General features: G+C 44.1%; 1 pseudogene; it reads left to right on the top strand.

The window, feature by feature from the left end:
- Positions 1-13,768: 13,768 nt before the first annotated feature.
- On the top strand, positions 13,769-15,442 carry LOC115312050 (annotated as a pseudogene).
- The last annotated feature ends 1,077 nt before the right edge of the window (positions 15,443-16,519 follow it).

Here is a 16,519-nt window from a genome sequence, read left to right on the forward strand (position 1 = left end):
AGCAGCAGAAGCATTGCTGTAACGGAAAAAGGGTAGCACAGGTGACCGACGACCGGAATGGCAAAATCGCGACACGCGGGACTTTTGTTCCCGAGGGTGCCAATAGCAAGAGTGACAGTCACGTTTTATGCCTCAACGCGGGGATCCTAAAGCCCGTCATTTTAACAACTATCCTATCCCTCAATTTTTCGCTGGCCACCCCTGCATTGAAAAATGCAACGTGACTGGCACTCTCGCTATCGGCGCTCGGGGAAAATAGCGCCGGCTGTCGCGATTTCGCCGCTCCGATTACTGGTCAGTTTTGCTACTCGTTTTCCGTTGCAGCTGTACTAGGCTAAGTGGCAACGAAAGTGGAAATACTGAGGGCCTTGGAGGGCGGCGTTTCTCGACAAGTGATGGAAGGTTGCGACGTCAAGAGAAGCACTTTGGCTACATACGTAAAAATTGTGGCCGATATCCTACAGGCTTTCGAGAGCGAGAAGTTCAACACGAAAAGAAAGCGGCCTTGGAAGGTGGTGCACCCGAAACTAGAAGAGGCCTTGCTGTACTACATTGTCAGCGCACGGGATGCGTAGCTCCGACAGTGCGAGTGCGGTGGAGCACTCGACCGCGCTAAGGAAAGTTGCCGTCTCCGCCCAAGTGTCGTCCAGAAAGCAGGCGGTAATAACAGATTTCTTCTCAAAATAAAGGAAACGTTTTCGCGCAGCTTTCTTTGTTCTTTCGATATTTCGACCTTCGGATAATTCAGACATTTTTGCCAGTCCCATGAGATCCAAATTAACGAGGTTTTACTGTAGTGGCACGGCAGACTCTATACTTGTTTTGCTTCAATCTTTGTAAGGGGGATGCTGTAATCCAATTCTACTCATCCCTGGTGTACTAGATAGCACCATATTTGCAGAGATAGTCTTCAGATTTTGTAGTTCCATCGAAATATATTTCAGCTTATAAAATATTTGTTATTTGGCTTGTAAATTTTCAAGCAGATCTAGATTGAAGGCAGCAAATATCTTACCTGCAGTCATGGTATGTGTCCGAAGTATATTGCATTAACATAATTGACCCATCCTCTGATTTTTGTTTTCAGTGCCTCTAGCGAATTGTGGATGCTAGGATTGCTTTTGTTTGTTTCACATTATCTACAACACTTTTTTCACCTTTGTACTCAGTGCAGCCCTTGCCGAACGGAAGCTAGCATCGACTAGGCCAATTCGTTCCTGCATCACCAGCCGACCCGAGGATCAGGTCCATGGCAGTCTGCAAAGGTTGTTGATGGTAAGCTGCCTTATATATACAGCTGTGTAATAGCAGCTTGTCCTGGATGACAATTTGAAATGCGTGTTTATGTTTTAGAAAGTGAAATTCGCATGGGCATACTTGCAACGTGAAAGCTTACCAAGCCTGTTCTGATCTTTCATCCTTTTGAGATTTCAGTACAGCCGTTTCTGCTGCACACATACTGCCTACTTCGGCCAGGTAGAGACTTGATATATATGAAGGTAAGCAGGCGATTATCAACTGCTCAGTGCTGTCCGTGGTGTTGTTCTCTCCTTATCAGATGACTTACCATGCTTGGTTTGCAAGGCATTTTAAAAGGAGAGCAAGTCCGCTGGTGCATGATGCTCCCAGTACTGAGCAGTCGACGATCGCTTGTTCACACTCGTAGAGATCACGACTGTACTTCAAGCTCGGCAAGTGTGACACTTATGTGATTCAGCCTAGCTGTGGTGTGCTGAGCGGTATATGTAGAGCTAGTTTACTTGAGCACACACAGTGGCTGTGCGGTATAAAACGCGCCCAATTGGCAACTTTAATGCAGTCTCGTGTAGTTCCATTGATGTTTTCTTTTGGCGTGCATGATATGTGTTCACACTTTTTTTTTTCCTCGCTTACCGACAGTCCTAGCTGTCTGCAGAGAGTAAGTGTGAAACATGCCAACAAGCCTCTAAAGCAGTATGCAGTGCAATTTTGGTCTATTGTGCAAGCGAGGAAGAAAACTGCTCGTTTGGCTGTTGAGGCTGCGACATAGACATTAGATAGTTTTATCTGAGCATTGTTACGACCCGCTCCACTCAAAAGGAAAGCACCTGCATGCTCACAACGCTCAGTCAGCAACGACCAGTCGGAGCGCAGATGCCGATGGAGCAGGCAACTCCTGCACCCCGATGACCTCTGCCGACTGAGCGTTACGTGCGTGCCTGGTTACTTTCCTGCTCAGTGGCTGAGCGGAGCGGCCCGTAAAAAGCGCTCAGCTAAAACGTTTTCTGATAGGGGGTGGCTGACACATAGATATTTCAGGCAGAAGGATGGCCGACATTGGCTCACATCAATTCTCAGTATGAGCAGCTCTCATCGCAATACGGAAATTATGATTCAAACTTCCTCTACCCCTTTCTGAAGGTTTTGAAGGTGCTCCTAGCAGTATTGTTGGGCTAGACATAATCATACCCAGATCCACTCCAATAAATTCTAAGAGGATGAAGTCAGTTGCCACATAGCTTGTGCAAAGCTAAATCTGGAACTCACTCCTCCTTCCTGTTTTTCACTGTATTGAGAACCTTGTCTCAGTATGTGATGGGTCTGTGAAGAAAATTGACCAGATAAGCAATATTACTCAGAAAATAGATGTCCCATACATATTAACCTGCACCTACCAGCCACTGTACACCACCTCACTACTGATTTGTTATCTTTCTATTGATTTGCCTGAACTGTTCGCACCTGTAGATATTAATGATGATCACGAGGGAATGTTTCTTGTCATATGATGTCATATGCTTAAAGTAAGTGAGGCTTGCGGGCGTTTTCAAGGGCTATGGGGCATGCCGATGGTAAACACTCAATGTGAGTTTATGGTAGACGCTAATAATATATACTAGTTTCTGGGTAAGTCGCTATTTTTTATTTGGTGAAGTCTGCAGACGAGTTTTAGTCAGGTTGCCATTATGTGGGAACACAGGGGCCATACTCTGCAATATATTATATGTTTACATGTGTCTACCCAATCTCATTTGTATGTGTACAACAATGAGCTGTATTCGCGACTCCAACGATCTATAGGGGGCGCCACCACCAAACAAACATGGCGGCTGGGAACAGGTCGCGTCGGCTCGGCCGGGCCGCCTGAACGGGTAGCGCATTCAATTTAACAGATTTTCTTTTGTTTAATGCTCTATTTTATAGGTATTTCAACTGCGACGGTTAAGTGTAGCCGGTGCAGATAAACTTGCAGAGCATAGTTTTGTTTTCCCGGTGCTTTTTGTTCTTTTCATGTCAAACTTTTGTTTCGGAGGTTTCGTTCATTACCGAAACTATGGGCTCCGGAGAGACGGTAATAGACTCTAATCTGTTTTGATCAGGTAAGGAAAGCAGCGATGACTACAGAATTGTTCCACCGACAGTAATTTTCAACTAACTCGCATCACTCGACCATACGACTTATCTGTCGGCGAAATCGAGCTTTTGTGCGTATTAAGAAACAGCTCCAGTCGTCTGCTCGATCAGCAACACAGGCTGCAGGAAAATTACGAAAATTAAGCAAGCTCTTCTTGAGCCAAGCTTGAGCTTCTTGAGCCCCACTAAGCAGCTGATACTCGTATTTCAACTCAGGTTTTAGTGACAATCGAAGTCATTTTGACGAATGTGCGGGTTATGCATTATATTACGTACCATGTCCCACTAAAGGGATATTAGTATATTATTTGGGCTGAAATATGAGCTTACTTGACAAGCTATTAGGTGAACTGCTGAATCAAAGTATATTTGACAGACGGAGAGATACTACCTAAACTCAGCCATATGGTTCTAGCCGGCAGCACGGAGATGATTGCGGACAAATTTGAAGAGAGTCTTCATCGGAGATTCACGCAGAACCCCTCTGCATTAAACTTGACTTCAAATCCTGAATGGAGAAGGAGAGTATCTTTTGTGGCCGGACAACCTGAGCAATGTAGACGAATATTGCTGCTGGCTTCAACGAGGGTATATTATAAATATTGGAGGCGCAATAGATCATAATGTCGTGACAGCTTCTAACTTTGCGAGACGCGTCCCCCATTTTTTGAAAGCAGACAATATCCCTCATTAATCGTATGCAGCGAGGAGGTTTTCGAGAATCAAGTAGATGCGAAATCAGCCCAACTTTTTCGGTGTGGTCCAGAGGCTTTTTCGGTGAAAAGCTGCCAAGATGAATAGCCAATGCACCGACCAGCGTGGGTGGCTCAATCTTGACGCTAATCAAACACAGCCAAATTCAAGAAAAGCAGCTATTGAACCTTCCCATTCACTTGACTGCAGCATTGGGGTTCCCTCCAGTGAAACACCTCGTCTGTTTTACATACCACTTATCAGTTACCGAGTAGTCGTCACTTTGAATGTCATTCGAGCCAGAGAAGAAATCAAAACGTTTTTCCTTGATTCCTCCCCATCCAAGAAATTGAAAGCACGCGATTGTGTGTTGTGGAGTAAACAGGCTTTCAAACACGTGATAAAAAAAAACAATTTACTGAGGCTTCATCACACTGATGAACACTCAGGCAAACTTGAGAAATATTCAGACCTTCATCAAATTACATTGTTTGCCACCGCGTCGACAACACGTGTCCGCGAAAGCCGCCAGAGACGTGGAGAGGCGCAGAGCGACCTGTTCTGGCTGGTTCCCGGTTTTCCCGCTTGGTGCTGTCCGTTTTGCTAGGGTCGCGAATATGTCAAGGATATGATTTGTCATTGTCTCAGTAAGACTAATGAATCGCTATATTTACCTAAAAATGCTGGATCTCTCGCACCTATCGGGACGAACGGCAATGTTAAACTACATGCCAACTACTCCGGCGAGTTTGCCCGTCTCTCGACATGCCCTTTTTAATTAAAGTAGATGATTTCCATGAGCCTTTCTTTGAAGTGGGCCTTCTTCATGCAAGTAGCTAACCTTGATTATGAGATAACTGGGCCATTTTTTGCCGCTTGGTTATCCAGTGTGTTGTAACAGGTGTCCCTTAGGGCAATCAAAGTATTTTTGTTTTGATATAGTTTCCAGATTGAAAATGAAATGAAGACAATTAACGCATTGGTTACAAAAAGTTTTTCTTTTACATGGGCTTCTTGTCTCATGCCTCTGGTTTTCTGGCCACTTGATTAGCTTGGTTTATCTTTTTAGAGGTGATACTTACTTAGTTTTTGTGCTTTTGTTTTGGGTGTTTTTCAGGCTGATTTTCTTTTTTTTTGTTCTCAATAGTGTGTATATATTGCGCCGTTGAGTTCAATGAAAATTTGGTTTCGAGTCAGCGCTCTGTCCGTGTCCTTTACCCTGTCCGTCGTCCTTTGCACTGTTTTAACCTTTTAAGGGGGGACACTACCCAGAAAAATCAATTTCTGCAAAAAAAAGTTGATTTTGAAAAATGGCATATTTACATCCACCAACATCTGGAGAGTATTCCCAGAAAGTTTCGTTAGTTTACACTGCATAGTTAATTTTTTATAAATTATTTTCGGTCCACCGATGCTAAAGAAAAGGTAGGGTTTGAAGCACTTTGAACGCATTTTTCTCCATTCCACTTTTTGGCATAAATTTCCCTTTAGGAACACTATCGTTTTGTTATTACATAACTTGGATTTATTTTTATAAGTTTTTCTGGAGTGAAATTTTAAGGGGAAGATAGCTATGAGCTTGAATTTTTTATTTTTGTCATTTTTCATGCTCAATAACTAGCATTTTGGACAAAAGATGGAAATCTAAAAAAACTGCAGCTGTGTTTAGTGGCTTTTTTGTCATTAAATATGGTATAATATAGAAATATAGCTCCATAGCTATCTGCTCTGAACTGTTCTAAAGCAATATAACACATAAAAACAACAAATTTATAAGTAATTTCAAAACGATAGTTTTCCTACGTAGACACGTCCACTTTCGTCTTTGACCATTTCCAACTTTTTTTGTACTTCACCTAGGCTAACAAAATTTGGCACAAATGTTCTCAACATCAACAGAAACAAGCCCTGTAAATGTCATTTAAATCAGACAAGTGGTTCAAAAATTGACATTTTTGGGTAGTGTCCCCCCTTAAGCGCTTGCCCAGTTTGGAATTTCTGGATTATCATGTGCAGCTGGTATTGATTTACCCTGTCATTTTACCGTGCTGTTGATTCTCTTTGCAGGTGCTCTAATGAAGGACTCCCCTTCCTGGGTGCATGGTCGACTTGCATCACAAGCTGCATGAAAAGTGTGAAGAACATTTCCTAGGCCCGTGACATGCAGCCTCTTTCATCCAGCGCACTCCTCTAGCGACAAGCCCATGATGACCAGCCACGCTGTAGCTTCACTGGAGCTGACAATAAACAATTACGGTAACAATTTTGTATGTTTTATTTGCTATCATGTGTATGAGCGACAGATGGCTGTGGCAGCCGCTTTACCAATAAGGTGTATACCTATGCCAGAAATTTACTTTCATGTACAGTGCAACATAATTGTTTACACTCATTTGTTGTTAAAATTATTCTTATGAACTACATCATTTCTATTCAGGTGTAAATTGCACACAAAACCACATGTTAGGCTGTATGACAAGACCGGGAACTGTACGATTTTAGCCCGCTAGCCTGGGGTCTTGCTGGTATCTTGCGGTACTGCTGGTAGTGCACCGGGGATTTGTGCTGGCAGCAGCCCGGGAACTCGCTGGGACAAAACAAGCCCGGGAACTGTATGGCTTGAGGCCGCTAGCCTGGGGTCTTGCTGGTATCTTGCCGCGTTACTGGTACTACGCTGGGGATTTGTGCTGGCAGCATCCCGGGAACTGTATGGCTTGAGGCCGCTAGCCTGGGGTCTTGCTGGTATCTTACCGCGTTACTGGTACTACGCTGGGGATTTGTGCTGGCAGCAGCCCGGGAACTCGCTGGGACGCCCAGTGCCGGGCGTCCCAGTCAGTCCCAGTCACTGGCCAGTGACTGGCAATCTCATTGGCCCGTTGTCGCCCCGCGGTGCGTTTCCAGCGTCGCCCCAGTAGGATCTTACCGGCAGACCGGTACCGCCCCAGTCCCAAACCGGCGAGTTGTGCTACTTGGGTACTACTTTATAGAAACTGCATTAGCTGCGAGTTACTTTGTATTCTACTTGAGATATGGTTTTACTTTCCTACTTTTCGATGGCTTCCTACTTTTCGATGGCTTCCATAACACAGATCTGCTTTTAAATTTGCCAAGAAACTGAGACATTCGAGAAGCTAGAAGCTATCTTGATGGCACCCCACCTCCTGAGGGACATCCCATTCCTGTCGCCAAAGGAGCAGACGTTTGGACTAGAGTCTTTTCGTGCAGTCTTGATCCACTTTGCCCCAAAGTCTAGCAAGTTCCTCTAGGAGGGAATGCTAGGACGGTAAGACAAATAAAATTAGACAATGCAACTGCAATAGCAAAACATTTGTCATTATTTTGAAAACAGCCATTCAGATATGTCCACAGTATAACTGCAGCGCCTACATCGCGGCCCTGCACTACGTTTCGATCGACGAAGATGGTAACCCAAGGTTCCGTGACAAGGGCTCCAAGGTGGACAGGCGATGAACTCTTGTGCCTGCCAAAGAAGTGGTCACATATGGTGACGATCAGAGTTCTGAGCAATTCATATTATTCATAAAATTGTGATCTTGAGTATAATTATTCAATAAAAAACTTGTGTTCTAGGCCAGTGGTTCTCAAATCGGGGTTCTCGAAGCCCTGCCTGCCCACCAGTCAAGCTTAAAATTAATTTTTTGTTCTTAAATAAGGAGAAACGTTCAAAATTTCTGGTGAGTTTTCTCGTATGTATGTCAATAAGATAAGCCTACTTCAAACACCCCTTAGTTATATCTATTTATTAAATCATTATCATAATTCAACTATACCTTACCCTTGTCCCCACCACGACTGGGGTACTCCAGAATCTCTGCCTACCCACAAGGGTCCTCGCGAAACTTCAATTATTGAGTACCACTTATCTAGGCAATGAAGAGAGGTCATACTAAAACATTTGAATGTTGCTTTTGACATAATTTTCACTTGCCGATTTCACAATAACTATTATGAATGTCGCGATACTGAAAGGCATACCGGAGAAAGAAAAGGCCAGTGAATACTAAACTATAGTTTTTTGAGTTAGCATACAAAATCTTCATATTCTCCTTTAAAGGGGTGATGCAACCATTTTAAGTTCAAAAGAATTTCGAATTTTTAGATTTTACATGTTTATCTTACCAAAAGAAAAGAAGACACCACCTCATTTTTTTTTTAAATATCGCGTTTCCGTCGCGTGATAGCAAAGTAAAACAAAGGCCATACTTCGCAATTTGGAACCGCGTGGTGGCAGCCCTGCAATCATATTTAAGCGTTTACCTTTTTTGCGGTTTCCACGTCTCTTGGGGTTGAGGCAAGCCAGCGGGCACGGAGAGAGTAACTAAATATCAGTGTGTCCTATTTTAACCGGACGACGCGGAAACCTCTTCCACCGACGAGGGCGACCCGCGGTACCGAAAGCGCGCAAAATGTGACGTCTTTGGTCCTGGGCTTGTCACTGGTCAAAGCCGCTAAGAGCTTTTTTTTTAGTCGAGACACAAAATATAAGTGTCGCGAACCGTTTCAATTATGTATGACAGTAGTTTTTGTTCACTATTTTAGATTAGAAAAGAAACAAATGCAGTTTAGAAAGTACGGAAACGAGAAATGACCCGTCGACATACCCGCCACCAAGCGGCGGAAAAAAAACGGCGCATACTAGAAAAGGCTAGTGGGATGAGACTACGACAAACGAGGAGAGCAGAAAGGTCCCGGATGTACGCGGCGGCGCTGTGGTCGTATACCGGCTCAAGAATCCGACCGGTTCCGAGCGTTCCGAAGGCCTTCGGCGCGGGCCCTGTTGGCGATTTGGCCATTTGGCGGTGCGTCAGCGCGAAGTGGCTCCCATTCTGAACTGATCTTTACCCCGTGTTTGCGGTCGTTTGTGGCTAATGAAATGTTATGCCGAATTAGTGTTTAGTCGCGCTGGAAATGCAATACGAGCTGCCCTGGCCGCCCGCTTCATACAGCCTATCCAACACGTTCTTTAGTGGCGCCCTCTCGAGCCGTCGACACGGAGTGCGGCAGCCGTTTGCGCTCGATGAGCTCACTACTCCTACTCTAGTTCAAGGCCACTCAAGGCAGGACCTACGACGTCATGAAGGAGGTTATTTTTTGCTTGTTTTGTAATTCTAATTTGTCTATAACTTCTAAAATAAAGCGAAATTTGAGAAAAGAAAAGTTGGATTAAATTACTACGATCTGTACGCTCAGGTTCAGTGCAAATTAAAAACCAGTCAAAAAGTCATGGCAGGGCCCCTTTAAGCATGACACATTTCTGGGAACATTGTAATAACTTTAAAAGCTGCGCCATTCGTGCCTAATATAATGCTTTATTTTATCAATATTACCGTTTTAAGATAATAAAATGCATCAAAAACTTCATATCATTGACAGAGTTGCAATATCTTCAGTTTTAGCAGCGCCATCTACCCAAGTTGAAAAAAAAAAATTCCTCCCTTGAGCCTCATCCGGTACTATTACGTCAGTCCAACTTACTTACAAGAAGGCCCGCAGTTCGCCGCCCGCCTCCGGCCCCCTTTCTTCACGGTGTTCAGACCATTCAGACAACCTTCATTGTCGCTGTGTCGATTGCAAGCACAGCAAAATCTGGTTTTCAGTTGTTTAATACAGATATGACAGGGAAAAACTACCACGATTCTTTGACCAAAGTACAAATATTTTTGTACGGCCCCTTTACGTTATCCGTATATAGTACCTTCTCGCGCTTGACTCGAGTAATTAAAACAAGAGCCAATTGAAGGAGACTGCACACAACAATCTACCGCACATTGTGCAGTTTTTCGGCGAAATTATTCGTTCTTTCGTCAACGACCATGATGACGACCACGAGAACGGCAAGACACCGTCGAACTTCCTTTTTAACAAAATATTATTTTGGCAAAAAAAAAAAAAAAAAAAAATCCTCGGCTCTTTTGTTTTAGGCATGTTTAGCTAGCTGCCTGTAGCGTGAAGTGGCACCACCGGAGTCTGCCGACAGTTGGTATGCCTGAATTTCGGCGTGTATCAATCCCACTGCTCGATCGAGGCTGCTAATTTTACAGGTCATGTTTTTGTACGCAAATTGCGAGGAGGAGGTGAAAGCGTCGCTCGTTCACTCTTGTATTCAAGCTTCGCTCATCAGGCCCTCCCGGTATCACTTCGCTAGGAGAAAACACACAGATGCGCAAGAGAAACCAATCTGCACAGGAGAAATTCGCCATTATTTGCGAGTGCATTTTATAACAAAGGAGTCAAAGTACAGGCTAGCTGGTGGAAGTCAACAATTTCGTCGTTTACCCTGAGACTGGGTTTTTTTTTTTTTGAAGAGCAGAAGTAACAGAAAAAACAGACAGGTCTCAAACTCAGCTACACGTTTATTTCAACAACCTCCTCTTATATAGTTCGTTTTCGTCGTCATCAACCAATCACATACGACTTGTCCTTTGCACCGTGACTTTACAGGTTCCACTATATGACAAAAGAAGCGGACACTCCCAACGTTTCCAAGTGAAAAGGTTCTAGCAGAAGATATGCCTCACAAAGCCCCAAGCAACTCTTTTGTGTCCTCACAATAAACAGGACAACAGCCCACAACAACATCCCACTCAAAACTGGTCACCTCCAAAATTGTAGAAAACAGACAATACACACCAGTACACACCACAGACAATACACACCAAAAAAACCTTTCAGAATGACTAACTAAAAAAAAAAAAAAGCACTTAAAATTGTAAAAATTGCTTGCAGCGGTTCCCTATTTGCATGGAAGGTTGACTAATGCAATTTCCCAGCGATCTAATCCTAATTGTTTCTCTTACCACCCTTTTAACATCGTTCCTTTCCTTAACAACTACATCCGTTCCAGACCAATCCGTTGTGCAGTTTCTACACTCCTCCAGATGCTTAGCCAACTCCGAATTTGCTGCATTATTTTTAACATTCCTTTTGTGTTCTGTTAAACGATCGTTTAAACACCGAGAGGTTTGGCCTACATACTTAAAACCACATGCCAAAGGAACCTCATACACCACGCCTACGCTACACGGCACCGACTTTTCCCTATGCGCCTTCTGACAGCCCCTCTGAGCCGTTTCAAAAGGTGTCAATCTATCTAACCTAAAATCCGTGCTGAATACGACATCCACGCCATATTTTTTTGCACATGCTCTAAGATTGTGGGACACCTCGTGAAAATACGGAACCACAGCGTACCTATTCCTGATTTCTTGCGTCTTCTCCTTTTTCTCCCTGCACTGTAGGGCAAACTGCCTTTTGATGTACTCTTCCCCATATCCTGCCATTACCAGTCTTTCCCACTGGTTTTTTAGTGCCTCCGGTCCGAAATGCATGCATGATCTCACCAAAGCATTACTAATCAAAGATCTGACTACCCCGGCTTTTACATTTTTCGAGTGACAGCTATTCTTTGACAGAACCGGTTTTGGGTTTTCCTTCCCATACTCCCAACAAAGACCTCGTTCCAAATGCAAACGCAGGTCGAGAAATTGCAGGACCTCGCCCCTTGGCCTCTCTAACGTGAATCTCAACTCTGGCGCCGCTGACCTTACTACTTGTTCTAAAACTTGGTCCAATCCTTCCTGAACAGAGCAAACTAAGATATCATCCACAAATCTTTTCACAAAACACTTTGGAGACAACTCTTCTACCTTGTCATACACTTGCTGGTCCACCGTGTTTAAGTAAATTTCCGCTAACAAAGGCGCTACAGACGAACCTATACAGACTCCCTCTTTTTGCACAAAATTGCGACCTTCGTATTCCAATACCGTTGACTGTAAATAAAGGTCTAGCACCGAAAGAAAACTATCCACCGCTATTCCTGTTCCTGATTGAAACTTAATAAGGTTCCCTTCCAAGGCGATCCTCACTCTATTCATTAGTCTGCTTTTCTCTAAAGAGTAATATAGGTCCTTGATGTCCATGGAGAATACCGCGCACTTCCGTCCGTGAAACTTTTCCATTACTTCAATCAACTCACTAGAGTTCTTTAAGGCAATTGACTTCTCCAAATTAGCTAACTTCAAACCCCGCTGTAAGAAGCATGAGACCACCTTCTGCCACGTCCCATTCTCGTTAACAACGGTACGTAGGGGCATTTCAATCTTGTGATCCTTCAAAAAGAACTTAAGGGTGAGCGTTGAACGCAACGGTTTCAAAGCGCTTTTCGCTACCTCTTCCATGCTTTCCTCCTGAAAAACCTTGCAAATGCTTTTCCTCAGCTTCCCGATATCGCCCTTCTATTCATTAAACAATGATCCCAACGCTTCCTCCGACTTCTTCTGAAAGGCCTGTACAGGCAAAACTGCAAACCTTCCTGTTTTATCTGTCTGCAACAGTTTTAACGAACTCCTTTCTAACTCTTGTTTCACCGCTCTCACATCCTTGAGATTCCTCCTATCGATAGGATACGCGTTTCCCATTAATTTTTCCATGCGCCCTACAGAATCTTCGACAAACGCAAGCTTCTCCTCACTATCCACAACCCTGGCGATTGACTGTATGTCAGAAAACACGTCGAGTCTAGACGGCTTAACGTTTACACAGTACTTCGGACCTCTACCCAGAACTCCTCCAATTTCTTTGACACCACTACATTTTCCGAGTTAATTATACAATGCTGTTGTTTACAATTTCCTGTCCCCTGTACACACTTATTTACCTCTGCCCCCCGAGAGTTCCACAACTTGAAACTGGCCAAAACATGCCTCCTTTTGACATACCACGCACGGTCGAAATGTGTCCTCATGACGGCGCTCCAAAGATGGTAGTCTCCATGCCTCCTGAAGTTCTTTCCGAGAAGAAGATTCCAGAGTCTGCCACAGGCGCTGCGGATGTCTTGAACCCGTTGACCTGTTCCAGACCTGTAGGCTTTGATGACCTTCTTCTTGTCCTTCCACGGTATCCCGGAGGCGGCCAGTTGTTTGAAGAATAGCGGGTCGACATACTTTTTCCGCAGACACATCCCGAAGAACGCAACGTCGGCTTCCAACTCCGCCATCCGACGTCCCATCTTGTCCAGTGCCACGTACGCTTGGCTGATTAGAAAGAAAGGCGACGACAAAAACTTTTTTTTTTTTTTTAGTTAGTTATTCTGAAAGTTTTTTTTGGTGTGTATTGTCTGTGGTGTGTACTGGTGTGTATTCTCTGTTTTCTACAATTTTGGAGGTGACCAGTTTTGAGTGGGATGTTGTTGTGGGCTGTTGTCCTGTTTATTGTGAGGACACAAAAGAGTTGCTTGGGGCTTTGTGAGGCATATCTTCTGCTAGAACCTTTTCACTTGGAAACGTTGGGAGTGTCCGCTTCTTTTGTGATATAGTGGAACCTGTAAAGTCAGGGTGCAAAGGACAAGTCGTATGTGATTGGTTGTTGACGACGAAAACGAACTATATAAGAGGAAGTTGTTGAAATAAACGTGTAGCTGAGTTTGAGACTTGTCTGTTTTTTCTGTTACTTCTGCTCTTCAAAAAAAAAAAAAAACCCCAGTCTCAGGGTAAACGACGAAATGGTTGACTTCCACCAGCTAGCCTGTACTTTGACTCTTTTCTCGTTAATCGTACCTGAAGCAGGCTTTTTACCATTTTCTTTTACCGGTTCTTTCGAACCAACGTTTTCGTCGTCGCCGGCCTTTCTAATCAGCCTAGCGTACGTGGCACTGGACAAGATGGGACGTCGGATGGCGGAGTTTGAAGCCGACGTTGCGTTTTTCGGGATGTGTCTGCGGAAAAAGTATGTGGACCCGCTATTCTTCAAACAACCGGCCGCCTCCGGGATACCGTGGAAGGACAAGAAGAAGGTCATCAAAGCCTACAGGTCTGGAACAGGTCAACGGGTTCAAGACATTCACAGCGCCTGTGACAGACTCTGGAATCTTCTTCTCGGAAAGAACTTCAGGAGGCATGGAGACTACCATCTTTGGAGCGCCGTCATGAGGACACATTTCGACCGTGCGTTGTATGTCAAAAGGAGGCATGTTTTGGACAGTTTCAAGTTGTGGAACTCTTGGGGGGCAGAGGTAAATAAGTGTGTACAGGGGACAGGAAATTGTAAACAACAGCATTGTATAATTAACCCGGAAAATGTAGTGGTGTCAAAGAAATTGGAGGAGTTCTTGGGTAGAGGTCCCAAGTACTGTGTAAACGTTAAGCCGTCTAGACTCGACGTGTTTTCTGACATACAGTCAATCGCCAGGGTTGTGGATAGTGAGGAGAAGCTTGCGTTTGTCGAAGATGCTGTAGGGCGCATGGAAAAATTAATGGGAAACGCGTATCCTATCGATAGGAGGAATTTCAAGGATGTGAGAGCGGTGAGACAATAGTTAGAAAGGAGTTCGTTAAAACTGTTGCAGACAGGTAAAACAGGAAGGTTTGCAGTTTTGCTTGTACAGGCCTTTCAGAAGAAGTCGGAGGAAGCGTTGGCATCATTGTTGAATGAATGGAAGGGCAATATCGGGAAGCCGAGGAAAAGCATTTGCAAGGTTTTTCAGGAGGAAAGCATGGAAGAGGTAGCGAAAAGCGTTTTGAAACCGTTGCGTTCAACGCTCACCCTTAAGTTCTTTTTGAAGGATCACAAGATTGAAATGCCCCTACGTACCGTTGTTAACGAGAATGGGACGCGGCAGAAGGTGGTCTCATGCTTCTTACAGCGGGGTTTGAAGTTAGCTAGTTTGAAGAAGTCGATTGCCTTAAAGAACTCTAGTGAGTTGATTGAAGTAATGGAAAAGTTTCACGGAAGGAAGTGCGCGGTATTCTCCATGGACATCAAGGACCTATATTACTCTTTAGAGAAAAGCAGACTAATGAATAGAGTGAGGATCGCCTTGGAAGGGAACCTTATTAAGTTTCAATCAGGAACAGGAATAGCGGTGGATAGTGTTCTTTCGGTGCTAGACCTTTATTTACAGTCAACGGTATTGGAATACGAAGGTCGCAATTTTGTGCAAAAAGAGTGAGTCTGTATAGGTTCGTCTGTAGCGCCTTTGTTAGCGGAAATTTACTTAAACACGGCGGACCAGCAAGTGTATGACAAGGTAGAAGAGTTGTCTCCAAAGTGTTTTGTGAAAAGATTTGTGGATGATATCTTAGTTTGCTCTGTTCAGGAAGGATTGGACCAAGTTTTAGAACAAGTAGTAAGGTCAGCGGCGCCAGAGTTGAGATTCACGTTAGAGAGGCCAAGGGGCGAGGTCCTGCAATTTCTCGACCTGCGTTTGCATTTGGAACGAGGTCTTTGTTGGGAGTATGGAAGGAAAACCCAAAACCGGTTCTGTCAAAGAATAGCTGTCACTCGAAAAATGTAAAAGCCAGGGTAGTCAGATCTTTGATTAGTAATGCTTTGGTGAGATCATGCATGCATTTCGGACCGGAGGCACTAAAAAACCAGTGGGAAAGACTGGTGATGGCAGGATATGGGGAAGAGTACATCAAAAGGCAGATTGCCCTACAGTGCAGGGAGAAAAAGGGGAAGACGCAAGAAATCAGGAATAGGTACGCTGTGGTTCCGTATTTTCACGAGGTGTCCCACAATCTTAGAGCATGTGCAAAAAAATATGGCGTGGATGTCGTATTCAGCACGGATTTTAGGTTAGATAGATTGACACCTTTTGAAACGGCTCAGAGGGGCTGTCAGAAGGCGCATAGGGAAAAGTCGGTGCCGTGTAGCGTAGGCGTGGTGTATGAGGTTCCTTTGGCGTGTGGTTTTAAGTATGTAGGCCAAACCTCTCGGTGTTTAAACGATCGTTTAACAGAACACAAAAGGAATGTTAAAAATAATGCAGCAAATTCGGAGTTGGCTAAGCATCTGGAGGAGTGTAGAAACTGCACAACGGATTGGTCTGGAACAGATGTAGTTGTTAAGGAAAGGAACGATGTTAAAAGGGTGGTAAGAGAAACAATTAGGATTAGATCGTTGGGAAATTGCATTAGTCAACCTTCCATGCAAATAGGGAACCGCTGCAAGCAATGTTTACAATTTTAAGTGCCTTTTTTTTTTTTTTAGTTAGTCATCCTGAAAGGCTTTTTTGGTGTGTATTGTCTGAGGTGTGTACTGGTGTGTATTGTCTGTTTTCTACAATTTTGGAGGTGACCAGTTTTGAGTGGGATGTTGTTGTGGGCTGTTGTCCTGTTTATTGTGAGGACACAAAAGAGTTGCTTGGGGCTTTGTGAGGCATATCTTCTGCTAGAACCTTTTCACTTGGAAACGTTGGGAGTGTCCGCTTCTTTTGTCATATAGTGGAACCTGTAAAGTCACGGTGCAAAGGACAAGTCGTATGTGATTGGTTGTTGACGACGAAAACGAACTATATAAGAGGAAGTTGTTGAAATATACGTGTAGCTGAGTTTGAGACCTGTCTGTTTTTTCTGTTACTTCTGCTCTTCAAAAAAAAAAAAAAAAACAACCCCAGTCTCAGGGTAAACGA

This window comes from Ixodes scapularis, unplaced genomic scaffold, assembly GCF_016920785.2.
Source record: "Ixodes scapularis isolate PalLabHiFi unplaced genomic scaffold, ASM1692078v2 PGA_scaffold8__174_contigs__length_109621045, whole genome shotgun sequence".
NCBI classification, from domain to species: domain Eukaryota; kingdom Metazoa; phylum Arthropoda; class Arachnida; order Ixodida; family Ixodidae; genus Ixodes; species Ixodes scapularis.